This window comes from Hemiscyllium ocellatum, chromosome 25, assembly GCF_020745735.1.
Source record: "Hemiscyllium ocellatum isolate sHemOce1 chromosome 25, sHemOce1.pat.X.cur, whole genome shotgun sequence".
NCBI classification, from domain to species: domain Eukaryota; kingdom Metazoa; phylum Chordata; class Chondrichthyes; order Orectolobiformes; family Hemiscylliidae; genus Hemiscyllium; species Hemiscyllium ocellatum.
The window spans coordinates 57,711,091-57,717,777 of NC_083425.1; positions in this window are offsets into that span (position 1 = coordinate 57,711,091).

Consider the following 6,687-nt stretch of genomic DNA (forward strand, 5'->3'; position numbering starts at 1 on the left):
TCCAGTGTTTGGCCGTCCCACTGCCCAAATATCCCCCAACCCACTTATTTTTGTCTCTCTCTCTTTTTCCCCCGCTGGTCACAGGCCTCAGGCCTCCAACTAGGACGTGCTACTCAGCACACAGCAGGGTGCTTGGCCCATCTCTTTTCCTCGCGGCCGCTCACTCATCTTTTTGTCCGCCGACATGGGTGTTTAGGCCATCCCTTTTCCCCTTCTGTTCACAAAGTGCCAAGAACGAGGGGGGGCCCACCTACTCCTTCTTCCGTCTATGCCCTCCAAATTTTAATGCCCCTTCTCACGCACCCATTTTTATCTTTTCTCCCAAGTCCACAGATTTTTTCTTTCGCTAAAGCATTATGGACGCTCATTTTAAAGCAATTTCCTCCTGCTACTTGTCCGCCCCCCTCCTCAAGTTTGCGGCTAGGGAGGGTTGAGCTACTGCTGCCACAGACACTGCCATTTCCAGTCCCTAAAGCGGGTATTGGCAACCATGCGGGGTGAAGATGCCAGCCAGTCTACCTGTCTGAGGCTACACTCTCCAATGCTTTGAACATGCAACCTGTAACTGCCAGTCAGTACCAAACCTTCCCATTGAAATCTCGTACAGACTCCTCTTGCCGATTGTACTGCCCTATCCTACACCCCCGCTCCCCATTCCCCACGCCATAGTCACGCCCCTTCATCGTTTTGTCCCAAACCCACACACTTTATGTTCACCGCCGGATCTGAGGTCGTCTTAGTTCTGTCTTTCATTCAGCTTGCAGGAATTCAACTGGGTCTTGCTGAATAGAAGATCCGCGGATCCTTACGCTCCATCTCTTTTAAGGTTTTCAGCTCCCTGAGGTTTTCTACCAAGACACAGTAACTCATCTTCTGGCCTCATCTCTCCATTAGGGCATTTCACTCACTACGCTTCCACTGCCGTGCTCTGCGCCCCATCTTCTTTCCAAAGTCTTATGCTCCCTGAGGTTTCCTACCAGGGTTCGGCACGTCGTCTCCAAAAACTAAATGGCTTCTTTCCCCAATCTCATGCTCCCTGAGGTTTGCTACCAGGACTTTCCCCACTCTCATGCTCCCTGAGGTTTGCTACCAGGATTCATCACGTCATCCCCAAATAATAAATGGTGCCACCGCCACTGCAAACTTAAAGGTTCCCGACCCCTCTGTTGCACTGTGGGCGCTCACGCCTGCCTTTCATTTTTCTCTGTTACACTCCTGGCCAACGCTCTCTTTTGTCCTCCACCGCACCTACAGTATCGGCAGCACTTTGCCGTCGCCTTTTGCTTGAAGGCATTATACATACAATCGCCTCCCACAGGGATCAATACTCAGCTCCTGCCCAAATCCTTCAGTCTCTTCAACTGCGAGTACTCCTCTCCAACTCATCCGTTCGTATCTTTTGCAAGGCGCTGGTTCGCGCTGACAACAGCAGGGTCACCAGGTTCCTTTATGATTCTTTTCCCGGGGTATCTTTTAAAGGCTGTCACTTCCCTCAAACTGATCAAATCCTCAAGTGTCAAACGGAGGAAAGTGCTACACAGACAATTTCTGTCCTGACCTGTCTGACCATCCTTTTATGATTCTCTCTCTCTCCCTCTCCTCTACACAGGGATGAAGTCCGATATGCCCGCAGCACCTGCGCATTCTCTTTTGGCTATGACACACGGCCCTTCACACACACAGATTCTTGCATACACAAGGATTATACTTGCACCTCTCGTTCTGTATCTCGTTTGGGGGGACAAGTCCCCTCAGGCAAACAGTCCAATTTCGTCCCACCGCAAATCTCCTAATTGCCCAGAGTTTTACATTGTCCCCCTCTCCATAATCATCATCATCATATCTTATACTGAGCTGGCTGGAAACACATAGGCCACCGCACGCACCACTTCTCTCATTGCTCCAGGTCAGCACAACCTAATATATCCCTAAAGTCACTCGATGAGACGGGACCTGACGGGGAGGTGCAGAAAGAGAGGGGATCATGCAACCCCACCTTGGCACGGTTTCTACGTAGGGTTTGGGTTGCTGCCCTTCTACACCGACATGGGTCTGTTTCACTGATATCTTTGCTCTTCTTGTACTTTATTCTGCTGTCTAAACTCTTCATTGGGCCTTCTCTTGGGAGGTCCACCTTGTTTATCATAGACTCCGCTTCGAGCGGGCAAATAGCCGCCAGGATAAGTTTGTGCCCTTTAGCTGGTGGCTCAACCCCTTTTTGTCTACATTGGTCTTTCTCCATTGTATAGGCGCCTTTCCTGATGTTACCAATACTTTCTGCCTCACAGTCGCGGATCGCTCCAATATTCTACCCAAGTGTCTGGGGGCGACAATCCCGCCCTGCTTGCTAAAGGGGGTTCCCGGCTACCTTGCCGCTTATTCTGCGCGCCCTGTGAGGCTAGGGGCATCTCCTGCGCTTTGTCTTCCCTAACCACACACTGGAATTTCACCTGCTCTATTGTCCTATTACCACAGAGTTGATGGGGATCCTCATCATTTCCACCTTTATACTAAACGGTCTCCATGGGCGCCTCATCGAACGATTGTCCTACGACAACACCATTGGTTGTGCCCCCCGAGCACCGGCAGTTCCCCGGTGTGCTAATCGAAACTACTTGTGTCCCTTACTGTGCATTATCAAAGCGTACCGTTTGCCTTCCCCTATGCAGTCTATTGTGGTTCCCTTCTCACTATTACCAATCCCACTTCCCTCTCGAGGGACTTACTCCATTTTTTTTCGACACAACTCCTGGACGAATGTTTTTGCTCTTCACACATTGCGTTTTAAAACATACAGGCGCCTGTGCTCCTGCAGCTGCTAGCACACATTCCCACCGAGTCATAACTGCCACTCGTACTATCTTGCATTTGTATCAGTGTCCCGACTTTCATCTACCCCGTGTAGTGCTGCTGCTCAAATTGACACCGATTATCCTATTAATTGTCTTCCACAGTCCGCGCACACTTGATTTTAACTTTGTCAGAATATTGCGACTTGACACCTTTTGCGTGACTGCTCCCCGCAATTACCTCACCGACACTGGACCAGTGTCATGATTACGCTTTTTACATTTTTCCTCTGCCTCTTCGTAATTCGACGAACATTAAAACACCTATAGTATAATCTGGCTACCCCTGCCTCGACTGCCTTTTTGTGGCAGCCCGTGCTGGGGAGCTTTTTTTCTCTGATTTGAGATCACGAATCCCTCTGACTTCCTTTGTGTAAAGTTGTACCCCTTCCCTTACGTGAAACCACTCCTTCTACCTCACACAGAGTTCTCTCTATTTTATGTGACTCCTTTTGGTGGATATTTTTCATTGAAATACTGCCACGTACAGGTCCGCAACTCATAAGAATGGTTAAGGCTTTCAGACTACCTTCATTATTTTCACCATTGTCTTTTTATATCTGCCCCCATTCCTCTTACACAAATGGTTGAGTACACTCTTCCTGGTTGCATTTGACAGTCCACATGAGCACAGACCTTATGTTCAGGAGTACTGACTGGAGAATTTGGGGACTGCCTCCCGTCCATTCCGGTCTCCCAAACATGCCACCCCAAAGACCCTATACAACACAACACTTTATTTCCCATTGTAGTCACATAGTTCCTGACTGACCCTGCCATATATCACCCTGGTGATGCGGGGACTCCTTTTTACTGCATTCCCACAGCCCCATCTCACTGATTTAAAGGTGATGAGGTATCATTACTTTTCAACCAGACCCCCATACGTTGAGCTCCACCAGGAGACGCCGCTGCCACCAACTCCGACAACACGACAGCCTGTGTGTGACCTCCTACAAACGGACAGGGACACATCCAACACATGCTGTAATGCGACTTCCGCTCGTGAGCCATGGTACCGGGTTTTTTGCTTGCGGCCGGTTGCATTAAGGGCGGGTGATGGGGGACCTGCCAGTTAGTCTCTCCACTGGTCTACTACCGCCTTTGCGTGAGCTCGCGATTTGGGCGTTGTACATGCTATCTCTCCGGTGCATGTCAGCTCTCTCAATGGTTTTCTTCCGAATTCATCTGATCCTGTTGTACCCATGACTGACTTTTCATCTTCATCCACATGAATGAAGCCTGGTTGTCCAAAGAGCCCCTACTCATTTATTTTGCCCGTCTAAATTGGGGTATGTCAATTCATCCTTCCATAACAGCGGGTGGGTGAAATGTACTGTGTGCCTTGGCAATTGAGACACTGCTGTTCTCGCAAGCGGCCTTTGCGGACTGTCCAGTATTCCTGACTGGCCTCAGCCACCCTCGGAGGCCACTGACCATGCTACTGAGCTGCCCATGCCTGTCCTTGGGGTGGTGAAACGGATGTCGGCATCGATTACTCAATGCAGCACGACTGGTTAGCCAATGACGGGTAAGATCCCTCGGGCGAGGGACAACCTAAGACAGGCACAGTCGCGCATTGACATCGGAACGGGTGGCCTCCGTTCGTCTCCCTTTGATGAGATTTCTGCCTGCTTGCATCCGTGTCGGACGGTTGGACAGCACTGCTGCTCTCTGGAACATACTGATCTACGGGACCACCGGGGCACAGTACAGTTTCACACTGGGCTTCACATCTCTAGCGGGTACCTACCTGCTGGTACCAGGCTGTTCCTACTCCCTTTCCAAACTTACAACGCCTATTTACATTTGCCGGCTCTTTGGACTACAGACTTGCGTTTACTAAATGACTTACTCACTCTAACGCACTCGCGTACATTTCGCCAGCTCTGAATGACTTATTGCAATGCTTGTCTAATCCTGTGCTTTTCGTTATTTCTGCAGACACTGCCTCAATTACTTCAACTATTAGTTTAGCTTAGCATGCAGCTGTGACTATCTATTGCTTAATTGTGTAGCGGCGCGTTTTTCAGGGCACCCTTCATCCCCATATGACTGTCTCCTTAGAACCGGTGAGTCTGGTCGATACAACACCGGTCACCGGTCGCCTCGTGGGGTTGCGTTCCTTACGGGATAAGGGGGTGTGGCCTCTTTCGAGGCCAAGAGAGGGAATGTTGGGGATAATCTGCTATCGGGGTACCTACATTGGGGCTAGGGAGGGGAGCACCATTATTAAAGCAGACACTGTCAGATACCAGCTAAAACACAGCCATGTAAAGTAAATCCAGCCACTGCAGGACTGTCTGCCTGGGGCCACATTCCTGGGGGATTAGAACATGTCCGTCAGTTTCAGATCATCCTGTTACACTCTCATTGTTAATAAAGGAAACCGGTAACTATCGGATAGTGTAAATCGCACCGATACTACACTTGATTGATAAAGTACTTGCTAATGCCTCCGCTGACGTCAAACTCCTTCGGGTCCTATGTTAAATGATAATACCTGTATATTCAACTATGGAGAACTATTGTGAACGCCCAGACAGCCAGACGCATGGCAATGAGGAGACCCTTCCCAACAATAAACTTTTAAATCACAAGATCGGAAACTGTTGAACCCAGGATGTCTACCCATTGTTCAGCACAGCAGGAGCTGGACAGGTATCTCGGGGCAGCCAATAGAGACACTAATCCCTTCACAGACAGGTGAACCGACCAATGAGAGAACCGAACGAGGGGAACCTGACCGGGAACTCGAGGAAGCGCGAAGTATAACTGCACCAGATCCGAAGAGAAGGAGAGAACGCCTTCTCCAACAAATTTGCATGCTTTTGAATTCGTTGTATAGTTTGCCAGTCTTGATTCTGTAATAAACGGTGTTTTTGCTCCAAACTCTAGCCGGTTTGATCTCTCCTTCCAACGAACACGTGGAGACGAGACCATTCGGTTTCCGTCTCAACAGTACCCAGAACTGGTTGCAGTACTCCAGTTGAGACTATTCCCATGTCTGCATGGGTTTCCTCCGGGTGTTCCGGTTTCCTCCCACAGTCCAAAGATGTGCAGGTCAGGTGAATTGGCCATGCTAAATTGCCTGTAGTGTTAGGTAAAGGGGTAAATGTAGGGGAATGGGTGAGTTGCGCTTCGGCGGGTCGGTGTGGACTTGTTGGGCCAAAGGGCCTGTTTCCACACTGTACGTAATCTAATCTGGTCTAATCTAATCAGTGTTTTATACCAGATAATGTAAGAGGTTAATTTTAGAAGGTAAACTTCCTTGTTTTATATGTTGTGCACCTATTAATGAATCCTAGGATATAGCATGTTTTATTAACTGCACTTTGAACCTGCCTCGACACTTTCAATGATCTATTTTGCCATGATTATCAGGTTTTTAGATTAGATTCCCTACAGTGTGGAAACAGGCCCAACAAGTCCACACCGACCCTCCGAAGAGTAACCCACCCCCCCCCCCCGACTAACGCACCTAACACTTTGGACAATTTAGCATGGCCAATTCACCTGACTTGCACGTCTTTGGATTGTGGGAGGAAACCGGAGCACCCAGAGAAAACCCACGCAGACACAGGGAGAAAGTGAAAACTCCATGCAGACTGTGGCCTGAGGCTGGAATCAAACCTGGGATCTTGGTGCTATGAGGCAGCAGTGCTAACCACTGAGCCACTGTGCCGCCCACATTTAAAGTTAATGTTTTCAAAAGGGCACAAAGAATCTTACAAAATGATTCCCAGATTCACATAACCATCCTTGTGGATTCTGCAATATCACTTGAATTGGCACACCACACAATTCAAACTCTGCTGTGAGTAACTGAGGATTAGGA